Source organism: Dermacentor andersoni, chromosome 5 (genome assembly GCF_023375885.2).
Source record: "Dermacentor andersoni chromosome 5, qqDerAnde1_hic_scaffold, whole genome shotgun sequence".
NCBI classification, from domain to species: domain Eukaryota; kingdom Metazoa; phylum Arthropoda; class Arachnida; order Ixodida; family Ixodidae; genus Dermacentor; species Dermacentor andersoni.
Window position 1 is genome coordinate 80948981 of NC_092818.1, and position 15232 is coordinate 80964212.

At 46.0% G+C, this 15232-nt stretch overlaps 1 protein-coding gene and 1 long non-coding RNA gene across 2 annotated transcripts in view; one reads left to right on the forward strand and one right to left on the reverse strand.

Annotated features, from left to right (window-relative positions):
- Positions 1 to 15232, forward strand: part of LOC140218486 (uncharacterized) — an 876148-nt gene that overhangs the window by 196553 nt on the left and 664363 nt on the right. The window lies entirely within an intron of this gene.
- LOC126530814 (uncharacterized) overlaps positions 1 to 15232 on the reverse strand; it is a 205946-nt gene that overhangs the window by 118602 nt on the left and 72112 nt on the right. Inside the window, exon 2 of the mRNA XM_050178100.3 lies at positions 10507 to 10564. The gene's annotated coding sequence lies outside the window, so the exon portion shown is untranslated. The remainder of the gene's footprint in view (positions 1 to 10506; positions 10565 to 15232) is intronic.

A 15232-nucleotide genomic window follows, 5' to 3' on the forward strand; every position in this document is an offset into this window, starting at 1 on the left:
GACGTCGCGTGGCAGAAGGGTGAAGTGGGGGTAACCCAAAAAGTTTGTCGCCAATCGTGGAGGGCTGGTTGCAGAATTAGAATACAAAATTTTCGAATAGCTTTACGTTGTAGCACCCCTAGATAGCACTAGGCAGGAGCGCTTCGATCGGCGACGTCATGCTACCTTGCCCGAGTGCCATAGAACCTAATGGGGACGCTCGCGAGTAAGCCGCGGTGATTTTGACGTCACCATTTTCGTCACGCTGGGCTTGGCGATTGAACTTTTGGTCCAAGCAGCATGATTTGATAAAGCACAGTACAAAGACTGCTATTTAGGAGGCGCTGATTTAGCCCAGTGGATAAGACACTCGGCTCCTGAGCGTGGGCTTCTAGGCTCGAAACTCGCTACCGCCAAGTTCTTGCTTTCTTACTTATTATGTTTTTATACAGCAATTTCTTTATGGAGATTAACGAGGCGAAGATTACCGAGGCGAGAGCTTGTGCGGTCAAGAAAGGTGCGAATAACACAGGTTTCTGAGAGCGAGATCGAGGATCACGTGATGTAGTGGCAATGCCATCTGCCTCTGGCGCAACATCTGGTGCGGCAGCAGAGTAGCACGTGTCCCCTTTCACCCGCTCCGCTCCGTCCAGGCGCGCTCGCGACGAGGCGTCACAGCGAGTGGGAAATTAGGCGTCGTTTTGCTGCTATAGACGCCGGCCTTCTCGCTCAGTGGCCATTTAATGCTTCCGCATAAAAAAAGACGGATACTAACTACGCTGGCTTGTTGCCCTTTGCCCCTCATACTCACTTGCTCGTTCGTTCACCGCGCTTGAAGACGGGTTGCGCGCTGTATCTTTCGTCTCTTTATACTTTCTTCTTTGCTATTATTATTAGTATTTTTTTAAAATGAATATTAGGAGAGGTTGGCGCCTTTATGGTGGCACCGGCTACTCCTTCTCACTTGGCAAAGGAAACAAATTTGCGTAAAAAGGGAGAATAGCGACGACACGAAATATGCATTCAGTGGAACACTGGATGAATAAAAAATGTACAGTCTAACAGTACATGAGTCGCAAAGTTCTGTGCATTAGTTCAGTCCACGCACGCATATATAAAGTCAGATATTTCGAACAGCCAAAACACACAACACATGTAATGCACTGCAAGTACAGAACAGAATTATACATATTGCGTAAAAGTTGCGATCACCACATAAACAAATTATGAACCACGAACAACGTTTGTGTTACTCATTTAGCGTATTCGGATCTGATAGCTAATATTTTCCCAAAATGTTGGTTTCCACTAAAAACTTTTTCAGAGCAAGAAGCACTCTTTTTTGAAGGCCCGCAGTTGGCCATGGGCCAAGTATCTTTTTTAGAGTGAATGGTCTTCTGTCTAATATCAACAAATTTGCTTGCAGTACCTTTCTTTGTGTATCGTATTTTGTGCACTCGAGGAGAAGATGATGTACATCTTCATCTGGATGGCCACAAGAACACTGTGGACTAGAGACACGTTTTATCCTGTACTAGAAGTGTTTAGTGAATGCAGTACCAAGACGCGCAGGCGGTGTACCAATGTTTCAAATTTTCTGTTGTCTCTTAGATTTTTAGGCATTGATAAGTTTATACATGGGTCTATAAAGTATAACTCAGAGTTGTTAGTTTTTGATCAAACCAGGTAGTTTTGCTGAGGCGACAAGAAATCTGTCTCAGGAGCAGACGGACTTCACTACGCAATAGGGGAAGATTGGTTGTCTCCGCGTTATTGTGCGCCCGATTAGCAGCTGCGTCCGCTGCAGTATTACCAGGAATATTGCAGTGCCCAGGTATCCACTGGAATGCAATTACGTGGTTCATTGCGCTTGCTTTTGTAAGTTCTTTTAGTGTCTCATACAATAGCAAAGTGTTCAAAGAATTTTTCCTATTGCTCTGTAGTAGTATGAGAGTGGCTTGCGAATCGCTAAAGATAACCCAATTTTGCGAATGTTCTTTTGATGTTATGAAACGCAAAGCACACAGGATTGCAAACAGTTCTGCCATGGTGGAAGATGTCTCTCGGGATAATTTAAATGCTTGCTCTAGCGCTAAATGTGGAATGACGAATGCTGAAGTCGAGGAATTTTTATGACACGAACCATCTGTATAAACGTGGATGTACTGGGGATATAAGGAGTAAATTTGGAAGAGTGCCAGTTGTTGTGCGGCAGCTATGAACATGTCTCTCTTAGATATAATCCCGTCAACCGATAATTCTATATTAGGACATGTTAACATCCAGGGAGGGTAACAAACATCCACTTTGCATAATTCAAATCTTGGTAATAATGCTTTATGTTCTCGAACAACATCGTGAATTTTGCTTTTGTTTCTTTCGGTAAGCGCGAGGTTTAATGGATGATTCTCACGTTGGGTTAAGATGCAATAAATATGTCGGCATGTTTCAACCGTTCGTATGACCCGCCGTGGTTGCTCAGTGGCTATGGTGTTACGCTGCTGAGCACGAGGTCGCGGGATCGAATCCCGGCCACGGCGGCCGCATTTCGATGGGGGCGAAATGCGAAAACACCCGTGTATTTAGATTTAGGTGCACGTTAAAGAACCCCAGGTGGTCGAAATTTCCGGAGTCCTCCACTACGGCGTGCCTCATAATCAGAAAGTGGTTTTGGCACGTAAAACCCCATAATTTAATTTTTTCAACCGTTCGTATGACTGGAAGTGATGGGTGACGAGCTTCAGCAATTACTAAAGGACTCGAGGTAGCCTGCGGAACCCCAAGACACACTCGCAGCCCTCTTGCCAGTAAACGTAGAAGACGTTCCTCAGAAGTTTGCGATAAACCATGGAGAATAGGTGCCGAGTAAGCAATTTTTTGTTTTATGAGTGCGTCATGAACTTGTAGTAGACTGATCCCCCCACGTTGTACCTGCGAGTCGCCGAAGTACGTTTATTACTGCATTGGTCTGCTTTTCAATTGCGCGGATGTGTGAAGCCCATGTTAGCTGGTGGTCAATAATAATTCCAAGAAATTTATGGTTTTTCACAAACATCAAAGTTTGCCCATTAAGCGTAAGTTGAAAATTATTCAGCTGTCGTCTAGTGAAAGGAAGTACGGCTGCCTTTGCGTATGAAAGACTCACGCCTCTTTCTTTTAAAAAGGTGTCGATACTATCAAGACCCTCTTGCAGCGTTGTTTGAATGTCTTGTATATGAGATCCAGAGGCCCATATGCAGATTTCATCTGCGTACAGCGAATACTGTAGACCAGGACGGGAGTTTCAGTGGCAAGGCTGCCATGATGCAGTTGAATAAAAACGGACTGAGAACACTGCCCTGCGGAACGCCCTGTGTGATGCTGTGATAATTACTGGCTCCTTTGATTGTTTCCATAAATATTTTTCTGTCTTTTAAGAAATTTGATACCCATCGCAGTGCTCGACCATGTAGGCCAAGCTATAACATACCAGCAAGGATGTGTATGTGACTTACAGTGTCGAATGCTCTTTGAATGTCTAAAAATACTGCTACTGTAACATTTCCGCAACTTCGTTCATGTTCGACGCATGTGGCAATGTCTATTACTGGATCCATTGTACACCGATTTTGTCAAAAACCGGCCATGTAATTGGAAAACAGATTTGTGTGTTCACACCACCACTGCAGTCGACGGTCTATCGTCTTCTCCATTAGTTTGGAAAAAGAGCTTGTGAGACTGACGGGTCGGTAGGAGTCAAGACAAAGGGGAGTCTTTCCTGGTTTTAGTACTGGAATTACCCGGGCTAATTTCCATGAATCTGGCAGAGTCTCTCTTATCCAGATGTCATTAAATATCTCCAAAAGAGCCATTCTGCCTACTGGACCTAGGTTCTTTAACATCATATACGTGACACCATCTGGGCCTGCGGTTGTCTTTGTACGGCATGACGAAAGAGCACATTTCAATTCATTTAGACTAAACTCACAGTCAAGTTGAGGATGTTGTGACATAAAGCACGCACGAACTTTCTGTTCTGCTAGTGTTATCGAACTTCTAAATTGTAGGCAAGTGAACGGAATTCCTGGTCTGGATATAAGTTGACAGAATTCGTCAGCAACAGGTGTTTCCGGGGTGCTTCGAGCTACGGCAAGGGCTCGGAAGGGATGGCTCTGGGTAACTGGACCACTAAAAGATCGGACAACTGACCATATTCTGGGAACTAGAGTAAACGGAGACAACGACGCGCAGTATTCTCGCCACCTCCTCGTACCTAATATTTTTAAGCGTCTGCGCGAAGTTGACCGAGCTTTCTGCGCCATCTTGTAGTCATCCAGCTTTCCACTGCGGCGGTAAGCCCGTTCTGCGCGTCTTCTGATTGCTCTTAGACATTCATATTCCCCGTAGACTGCAGCGTATTCATTTAGAACAATGACTTGCTTTCTGCAGATCTCGTAAGACTCACACAATATATTTGCAAAATTTTGAAAGCTCGGATTTTCGCCCAATGAGTTACTTAAGTGGTGACGAAAACTTTGCCAATTAGTATATTTTGAGTAGCGCCTGGTCCCCTCACTCCGTATGAGGCGATGTTTTACCAGGATCGGAAAATGATCACTACCGTGCGTTTCTATGTCCGTTGACCATTCAACGCCATCAAGAAGGTCTTGTGAGCAGAGCGTAACATCTATACAGCTTGAGTAACGAAACCCCCGCAAGAACGTTGGAGAGCTGTCATTTAACACGATAAGATTACTTTTTCCTGCGGCAGACTCTATGATGCTTCCACGGGAATCGTTATATTCACTGCCCCAGATGACGTTATGTGCGTTGAAGTCCCCACAAACCAGCACTCGTGAGTTTGCGATACCAAACATATTCACCAAGCTGTCTACTAATATCTTGCCAGCACATTGTAGATAAAGAGTGATCACTGTGACGCTTGTATATTTAAAAGATATCTTGCATGCTACGAACTCCGGTATATTTAAATCGCTCGACTGTATTAAATAGGACGGCAGGTCTTTTCTCACGCATAACAACGCTCTGCTACTTCCAGTAATGCGCGATGATTTATATATAACATAGTTTGAAAGACGAAAGTCATCTCTTACGCCTGCCTCCTGTATACATAAAACAGGAAAGTTATGTTTAGCTAGTAGTTTGCGAAAATCAGCTGACTTATTTCGAAGGCTATTAGCATTCCACTGAAATACGAAAACATTGTTGAAACGATTATTCATTGTAAGCCTGCCGTGGAGCTGTTGGTGGTTGTGGAAGCACCAACGATTTCATAGAAAGCAGTGCTTTTACCTCTGGTAGGTTGTTTGCTTGTGGAATGGCACTTGGAATTGCACGCAGAGCTGTGAATAGCATGGGCAGGATCATCTGGGCTACGGGTAAAGACGCGTAATCACCAAACGACGCTGAAGCTCCATGGGTGCTCGAAGCAGGTCGCTGAAGAGTTGACTGAGATGGTCGCTGGGATGACTGGTGTGGTTGAGGCAAATGCTGAGGTAGTCGCTCAGATGTTAGATGAGGTTGCTGTGTCAATGGCTGAGGGCGTTGCTGAGAAGGTCGGCGAATTTTACTCGAAGCCTGGGCAAGGTGAGTAGCATTCTCTGAAGGTGGATCATGCCGCTCGCTGTCAGAACGTTGTCGACCTGAGTGCTTTAGAGCTGCAGAATAGCTCATATGGACCGCTTGCTCTTTCTCTTTGTCAGGAGTTGGAGGCGCACATCTTACAGCATCAAGGTTGGGTGGGGGCGCATTACGAGGAGGCAGCCTTCCGTATTTTAACTCGTGTCTGCGTAACCTTGAGGCAGCTCTGCTCTGAGGGCACCCGGAGTAGGAAGCTGTATGGTTTCCGCCACAGTTGGCACACTTTGCCTGACACACAGACTTGCACTCTGAATGGTTGTGGTCTTCTGAGCATATCTTGCAGCGACGCTGACTGCGGCAGTTCTTCGATAGATGTCCAAATCTCTGGCAGTTGTAGCATCTTAGAGCAGGGCCATGATATTCTTCTACGGGGTGACTCGTGAAACCTAAATGCACTCGTTGTGGCATTGGTTTGTCTTCTCTGAAATGGAGGATGGCGCAGTGTATTGCGGTCTTCTTTCTGAATCGTCTGTGCACGAAACTGCATCTTTTTATTTTTTTCATCGCTGCGAACATTTCTGTAAAGCGTGCTTTGTGCTTTGCTGCAGAGAATTGCACCAGAGCTAGCTTCAACGCACTCATACGGCTCCAGACTGCTGTGTTTCACAGGAATATGTCCGTCAATATCCACCGTGTGCAAGATGCATAAATTCTGTATTTTTAGTTCTTTATTATGAAAAGCTTAGTGTGGTCGCCTTTGGAAGTATCATTGTAATGGTCGTCGTCATCATCATGACCAGCAGCAGCAGCATTTTTACGTTCACTGACAATACGAAGGCTTCTCCCAGCGACCTCCAATTACCCCTCATTTGGCTCGCTGATTCCATCTTATGCATCTCTGCCAAGGGAAAGGAAGTCCGTCGACAACAGCAGAAAATTGTGTGGAGCGATGTGATGGAAGTATGGCTGACATTAAATTGCCTCACCTGACAGAAATTACTTTCGCGTAAGAAATTGCAGCCCATTTTCGGCACAACCGTAGCCATGCTTTCCTGACGAACGGTTTGGAGAGAATGTATTGCAGGAGAATGCATCGACAAAACGGAGTAGGGTAACATCCTGGGGCACTAGGGCCGAACGAAATAATGTCCACTTGCACAATGGTAGCTCTGGGTGTAGGCATCGCGTTGGGCACGCCATAAATATTTACGGCGTGTACCTTAGCAAGATCGCGCAGTTTTTACATTACCATGGCTACAACTATATCAATTGCAAATAAGTTTATAACGACCCTGTGTTTTTCTACTGTTCTCTATTTATATATAGCTCAGAGAGCTGTACACTAGGTGACCATTAAAACGATTTGAACTACTTGCCGTGAAATCAAGAAAAAAAAAGGAGCTAAGTACACTCACTGCCATTATTCTTGAACTTCTCAATTATTGTAAAAGAGATTTTCTAAGAGAGCGAAATTCTCGAGCAATATTTAACAGCCCTGAAGTCGTCTGTAAGACCGCGAGTAAACGATTCGTTGTAGAGCCTTAAACCAGACGGAACCAATAATCTCAACTTGCGGTATACGTGTGCCCGTTATGTCTGTTATATTAAACTTAAAATAACATTAATCAAAATATAGCTGTGCAATCTAAACGTCTGACAATAAATCTTGTGCGATCTTGATCTTCCCCAACACAGGACTTTTTTCATAATATTTCCATCTGGCGTGATTTTTGGTTACAAAGCAGATAAATATTGGGCTTAGTTTATATTATACATAGTACAGTTTCAAATCTCATTGAAGTTATTTGACGAAACTTTATTTCTTATGTTCCTAGTGAATTAAAACACATCTGCACATCACATGCATTAAATATGCTAATGCCGCGCGGCCATGTTCCTTTTTTAAGCCTTTCGATGCGGGTCCTCGCAGCCCTATTTAATCATGCATGCGAAGCCCACTTCGAAATCGAACTTCCTCAATTACCAGCTCAACGATCGTTTTCCTTCACCACACTAAAAGGCTAGTATGAAACTAAGTCTGTTCAATAAACAACACTAACCCTCCCCCATGCCCTTCCCTACCTTCCTTTCAGCCTCTTCCTAACAACACTGTGCAGAATGCAGACGTCCGCCATGCCATCTAATGGTTTTAACACAGCCAATAATTGCATCTACCGGGCAATTCATCACCAAAATGCTCGATACGCCAGGATAAGCAGCGAAGCCACGCCACGAGACTGCGCTTCCGTAGTTGCTGCCGCTGCTGCTGTTATTGATAAATCGGTGGACGCCATTAAAAGCGTCTAATGTTAGCTGTCCCGGAGAAAATGGCTCGTTCAAACGCTCAGCAACACTGCAGCTGCAAGCGACGACTGTGGCCAGCTTCGTCGCCCTTGACCTCGATGCAGCAGAGAACGCGAAGTGTGCGTGTGCGTCTTCTCCCTCGTTCTATTATTCGCTGCCAATTGATTCGATGCGACGGACTTCATCCAAATAGCCCGAACGCTTCGCGAGAACGTGTACAGCTACCACGACGGGCAATAGAAGTACCGTACAATGGCGCGAACGACGCAATCCGTAGCCTTGTGTGAAGAACGTCGGCGTCATCGGCTACCGCCTGTCTCGATAGATTACGAGGCGGCCCGCAACAGATCTGCAGTGGCAACAAATTTGATTTGGGCGAGCTGGTTCGTCTTGAATGTAACTTGAAGCAGCGCGAAGGCACGAAGACAAGAACGATAAAAGAACCTCAGCGCTAGTCATGTTGCGGTTATATTGTTCCTGTTCTCGCCCGTGCGCTCTGTTTGAAGCTAACATTGGCCACATGTGCGTTCACACTGGACCGCGTTAATGTTTCCGGTAACCTTTCGGCAACAGTGTGTGTCGGGTGTGGTTAGGCGTGATATATTTTTATTTGGTTTTGCAACGTACATGCAATAGAAGGAGAGCAAAGTTCAAGAAGCAGACTGGTATAGATGTCAAAGGTCAAGAAAACTCACCATTAAGATTTTTAACCAACTCGAAAGAATACTGCACTTTGAAAGCGCTGATGCATTCATAATAAAAGAACTTGTTTAATTCTTTCTATAGCAACTTCCTTTTGAAGAAAATCACTAAAATTTATGAATATCTTATGACTAACTTATTGTAAATAGCTTTAATTATTTTAATAATAGCAGTTTCTTTTGCTAATAACAAATGTGCGGTCAGGAAAGGTTAGAATCATGGGTGATGCCCGCTACTCTTTCTTTCTTAGACAAACAGTACATAACAAAGATATGCCGGCGCAAACACAGAAAACAGCAAACAAGACAGAAAATGCGCATAGCAAAGATAGGCCAGCTCTAACAAACACAAACAATTGAGATAAAACAAAATAAATTAAAACCTCACAACGCCTCATTTATTGTTCTCTTTTACTGTCAATTATTTTTTTTTATGTTCTTGACTTGCTTATAGGCAAGACCATAGATGCAGTTTATGCGAAGAACGATACTTCTTGGAATAGAAATCAACCGTGCTTTCGTTATTATCCATTCCAAGCGTTATAGCAGACACGGCCTGGAAAAAAAGATGTCGCAGAAGCGACGGCCTCAAAGCGATCTTGTCGGTACGGGTCCACGTGCACGAAGTCGACGGAGGCTCGAAATTTTTCTCGCAATCGTGAATACTAAGTTAAAGCTCTGAACACGGCTCATTAGAGCTTTCTAGGTCTGGTTGGTTACTGCAGAGGAACGAAACGTCCAAACAGGCCGCGGGTTCGCGCATTGTAAGGGCGGCCGCCATCGCTGCAGCAGCCTTACTCCGTGCTGCCATTTTTAAAACTCAGGAGAGCCAGAGTTCCCCATTTGCATTCCGTCAACTGGGCCTTAAAAAAAAATTTCTTTTTAGCGAAACGCGATAGTGCCATGTATTAGTGCAGCATTCAGACACAAAAAGACGATACGACCGCCGCTCGTATGTGGTGCTCAGTAGACGACAGGAAGTCCCTGGACGAGCGAGACTCAGCACTGGCATATTTTGCAGGAAGCGACTCGACTTTGCAGGAAGCGATTTTGCAGACTCTGTCTTGGCGCGGAAGTTAAGGAATACTAGTAGATTAGCACCTCAGGCATTGCACGCAATGCTGGGCGGTGACGCTAAAGATTAGCGTCTTTGTCGTTTGCCATTAGTGGAAGCGAACTGTCCACAGAAGCACTGTGCAGTCGCGCTTGCGGCCTCACGTTTCAGGGTGCGGCCAAGAATCTCCGGTGCCAAATTTATTCCAAACCTTTTCGGTTCGGCATGTTCTGCTTAAGATTTGCAAGTTGTTGTCACTAAGTCGCATTGACCATAACCAAACGAGCCCAAAACATCTACCAGCATATCGGAACCGTTTTTCTAAAACGAACGTCACATGTTTTGCATCGTAGCTGAATGAGCACACATTGATGGGCGGGCCAGCGCGTCTGATGCTCGCATGGTCTCTTCTGTCGCAAACATTAATCGTGACCGTCGAAATTTATTTCCCTTCTTTCCATTTCATATTTTTGTACTTGCAAGCTATGTTAGGTTCACTCAAGAGCGCGTGAGACCAGATTTATGCCTTTTTATCCCAGAGACACTGCAGTAAGCACGAAAAATGAGTCATACGCAGTTAGCGTTTAACTCAATTGGCGAATGCATTGTTGAGCCAGCAGCTCAGCGGTCCGTTTGTCTTGCTATCTCGGCATGAGGGAAACAGAAGCCTTCCTGTGAGGCTAGCATACAAAAAAAAACGAGTGAAGCATACGAAATCATTGCAAGGCCATTTAAACATGGGTAGGCGCTTTGTGCGTCTGTTTTAATGCTGTTTAACGGTTGTTGCGGCTGGCATTTTTTTTCTTTAAACTGTCTCATGCTTTGTGTTGCGTTCGTGCGTAAGCGCTACGATACTGGAGCAAATATTCTCGTGACTAGCTGGCTTACCTGCACGACCAAGCTCCGGTTGCGTCCCACTGGATTCCCCTCTCTTTTAGTGGCGAACCTGCAAACGGAGCAGAAAGCATGGTGAGAAAAATCATTTCATGGCGACTTAAGCGATCGGCAGCCTTGTCATTGGTTATCAAGTGCTGAAAGCTAGCAAGCCTTATTGAAGACATTTTCGGAAAGTTATGAATTCGTCGACAAAGCGTTACACTCTCGAAAATTCACGTGGAAGCAATGGGACTAGTTTCGGATTCCCATCTTAGCGCAGAGCTCGTGCACCCTATACCGCGCACGCGCAATTGAAATTCTTTGACCACTGAAAACGCTCAGGATTCTAGAAACAAAGCAGGATGTTCGAATTCACAGAGTGTTGGCATGTAAAACTCTTTCTTAAGAGCACAGGATGATTTGTAGGAACAACTACCACTTCTTATCCCCTTCAGCCCTTTCCCCAGCACAGGATAGGCAGCGGGCACTTACAGTGGCTCACCTCCCAGACCCCCCCCCCCCTTTTTCTTTCTGCTCTTTCTTCTTCTACAGATTTATTCTCGCTCAATCCGTTATCTACTCAACGATCATTGGAGTGAGTCTGTAGCAACGATTATATCATGTCACCAAGGGCTGTCTAAAGATATAAGCGTTTCACTGCGCTACATGGCAGTTTCGTTGTTATTCGCAATAAATATGAAATCAACAATTACTCGTCTGTTCGTAGGATTATATGTGAAAAAAGTGCAGATTATATTGAAATGTTGATTACAATTGCGTCTACAGTAGTGCATTGTCACGCTCTGAAATGGAGCAGAAAGAGAAAAGAAATAAGCGGTAGAAATTAAAGAATAAAAGGAACTCGTACATATTTAATTTTGTCGCGATATTATCTTTAGCAGCGCTCGTAAATCCTAACCACGTGTCATAAATAATTTTGCGTTATTGGTGTTGATGACGCTGTGATTTCAACTGGTTTTGCAGCATCATCCGCTCTACAACCCCACTTAAGGAGTTAAATCTTTATCTGAATGAACTGTGCGGCGTAAAATAGCGCATTAAATTAACACTTCACGCAGTCGTTAACGTTTGGGGATATTCCGCGCGGCTAGGCATAAGCATCCGAAAGCAAACGTTACGATCTGGAAGGGAGCCAGCAAGTGCTGCAGGCCATGAAAATCGCTCAAGCGTGACCAGTCATAGAATAAATAGCCCGGTGCCTCTGTGCCCGCGATTCTATCGAAGCCATCTGCACCGGAGGCTTCAGTCTCGAAGAATCCCTCCCTCCCTCTTTAACCCTCTCACGCACGTGCCGTCGTCTTCTGGGTAAATGAAAATCGTCCGTGAATCGGAAGCAATTCCTCCGATTGATTGAGCGAGTGATAGAATTTTTCGCACAGTAGGAACGGAAAGCTGATGGCCGCGATGAGCCGCGCACGCTCGGAGACTCTCATCGCCAGTCGAGGCACGTACAAAGAATACGCTCTGCCTTCGGTTATTTCGTCCTTCTTTTGCTCTCTCTTTCCTTTCTAACCGCCTTCGTCAAGGCCCCCTAGAGAGAGAACCGTTGTGATTGCAGAGACATAAGGACGGGCTTCTGTGTAGCCGTTTGGCCTTCCTCCCACGTGCTCTTTCGATCTCGGTTGTTTGATTGCTTTACACCTTTTTACTTCTCCAGCAAACCTTCAGTATTTCTCGAGATCCTCCTCCTCCTCGTGGGCCAAATTTCGGTTAGAGTGGGCCTGTGCCCTTCTTCAGAGCCTGTCATGGAGCACGTTTGAGTGTATAGCTGAATTTGCGAGAGAGTGATTCGACGACAGCCGAGAGGAGCATCGTTTAGTCGGAGCAAGATGCATGCATCATGCGCCCTCTCCTCAGGTGGGTTTCATGTTCGCCCGAAGTCAGCACCATGCGATGCTGCCTCAAGAGTAGGCGGACTTCTCAGTAGTCCCTGGTGGCGTACGTACAGACCCTTTACGTCGTCCATGCGTGGCTTGACGAGACCACGAAAACAGCCCTTCTTTGAGGCCGCATCATCGCGTGAACCGACCCTAAACGGTATAAACGCTCTCTGTAAGTCGTGTGATTTCTATGAATTTTGTACAATGTAAACAGGCAGTGTTATGAAAATAAGTGAGTTGGCCGTAAATTCGAACGAGCATACATACTTCCCGGTACGATCTAATGCAATTCCATTATCCCGAAAGAACGAAGACAAGAACGAGAAAACAACCTCAGCGCTAGTCCTGTTGTGGTTATTTCGTTTCTGTGCTCGTCCAATCGAGCTGTTTGAAGTTAACATTCGCCACATCCGCGTTCATACAGGACCGCATTAATGTTTGCGGTAGCCTTTCGGCAACGCTGTTTGTCGGGCATGTGTTGTCGTGCATGCGTTCGGAGATGGCTCGTTCAAATTGTAGTCGTATCACATGGTCATATCGGTTCCATCTGCCAAATAAGGCCTCTTTATGTGCCAAATGTCACCTTTAAGCAAACTTAAACCCTGCTGCAGGCATTCGGTGGGGGACAGCTTGCACATTCCTCTTTCATGACGCTTCGTCGCGTCTCGCGTCTTCCGGCGTATGAGTATGCTGGAAGGATTTAGTATCTGGTACTATGTTGCTCAGCTATTTGATATCCTAATTCAGAGCGTGACGGTCATCACCACTGTTACCAAATATTTAAAAGCCGCTTGCCCTCATCGGGTGCCCGTTGCCGAGAAGGCCGAGATATCTTTCCACGTATGGCTCGCGCCATAGAATGTAAAGTATTCACTTCACCTGCGCGCTTCTTTCTTAACTCTCATTTCCCAACATTCTACAAAGAAAGTTCGAGATCCTAACATGATTTCGAAACTGATTGCGTAAAGAAGGTACCATCGAATAAAATACGGTAAGAACGAAGCGAAGCTCTGAGAACCCAAAGGGGATCTCAAGTCACGCAATCGCGCTTCTGGGGTCCACAGCGTATTGCGCAAATGAGCGACCGAATAACTTCTACAGCGAATGGGAATTTTGGCTTCCCTATTTACGTTTCGCAACATCCCATATACAGCCTGCGGCTTCACTGGGTCATTGGCGACCGCTATACCTATTGAAACATACACATCCCTACACGACTGCGGATGGAGGAGCTCATCCGTCAACAATAAACAAAATTATAAGAAATCACTTCTACTAGTCATGGCGTGCCCCAACATCACTTTATTTGGCATGATATGTATCTATCATGGCGCAGTGAGCTATGAACCTGTGCAGCACACCACTGTTCTGCTGCTCACATGCGCCGTTGTGCAAATAGTCGATATTTGCAATTCTGTGGAGAGATGAAGATTCGCTGTTTTTAAATCGCTGTATTTTGCGCGCGTTTCGTTAGCTTGGCCATATTGCATGCTACGTGGGGGCAGTATAGTATATTGATAGAAATTTGCCGGACCGATGGAAATTAAGGTTGTGGAAGGAAGGAAGGAAGGAAATAAACTTTATTCAGGTCCTGCAGGCCACGAGAGCTTTGGGCTCTGATGGAGTGGGCGTCTCCCACGACTGAACCGGGAGGTTGAGTTTCCTGGCGGCGTCGTGGACCTGCTGGACGGCCCAGAGTTGGGGAGCGAGTTCTTCGCTCCGGATTGCTTTTTCAAACTTGCGCTTGTCCGGTTCGGAGTTTATGTGAGCTTGCGAGCACGGCCAGAGTAAATGATATACGTTAAGGGATGTATTGCAATTGGTGCAATAAGACTTGTCGTAGAGCTCAGGAATGTAATGGTGTAGTCTGTTTTGCGTGGGGTATGTGTCTGTTTCTAGCATTCTGAGTGTAACCGCTTGAGCTCGAGTGAGCGTGCGGTGTGGCGTGCTATACTCTCTACGTTGTAGGCAGTTGTGAACACTCCACTGTAGGCGTATGTCCTTACACATAACCAACACTGTCAAATATAAAATTTCATGTTTCGCACGCTTCCACGAATTTTCCTGAAGCGATCATATTACTAACCACCATATGAGGAATCGAGCAGGCTGGCTTCAGTCTTCTGTATTTATAAACACTGGCGCCTCACTGCACGGCAAATCTGTGCATCTCCGAGCCCGATGGCATAAGGCAGTGGCTGACCAGAGCATACGCCTGGGATCAGACAGCAGAATAGAGACAGAAAACACATAGAAACAGTAAGCTAAATTAACAAGCGCGAACAAGAGGGGCACAGAGCAATGCCCCGGATCAAGAGCGGGCGAAGAGGGACGAAAAGAACTAGAAATTCGAAAGCACCCAGCTGGCATGCTAGCCGCCGGCGCTGTACGATGGTTCCCCACGGTGCCGTATGCCTGATCTGGCACGGTTCGCGCGTTTAAGCGTCCCCCGGGACTCGCAGCTTCCGGTCGCCACGGAATCACTTTCTCTCTCTCGCTCTCTCTCTCCCACACACACACAGTGACGCCAGTGGGAACGTCTCAACGGAAACGGTAGCCAGTGTATTTGATTTATGCACAGTCGCTGCGGCATCACCACGACGGCAGGCAGTTACGAACGCCGCCGCACATTGCACCCTTCTGCTATCCTCAGCACATATGGGTTCGCCGGAGCGCGGGGTGTTGCATAACGGGAGCGGGCGTACGCCTTGCCCTGCGCAGAAACAGCGCTTTCACGGACACGGCTTTGCGGCGTTCAGAAGCAGGTATTATAGCCCGCTCTGGCTGGGCTGTGGTGGCGGCTGGTCGTTAGTGCGATCCGCCAGCTGACGCTACGG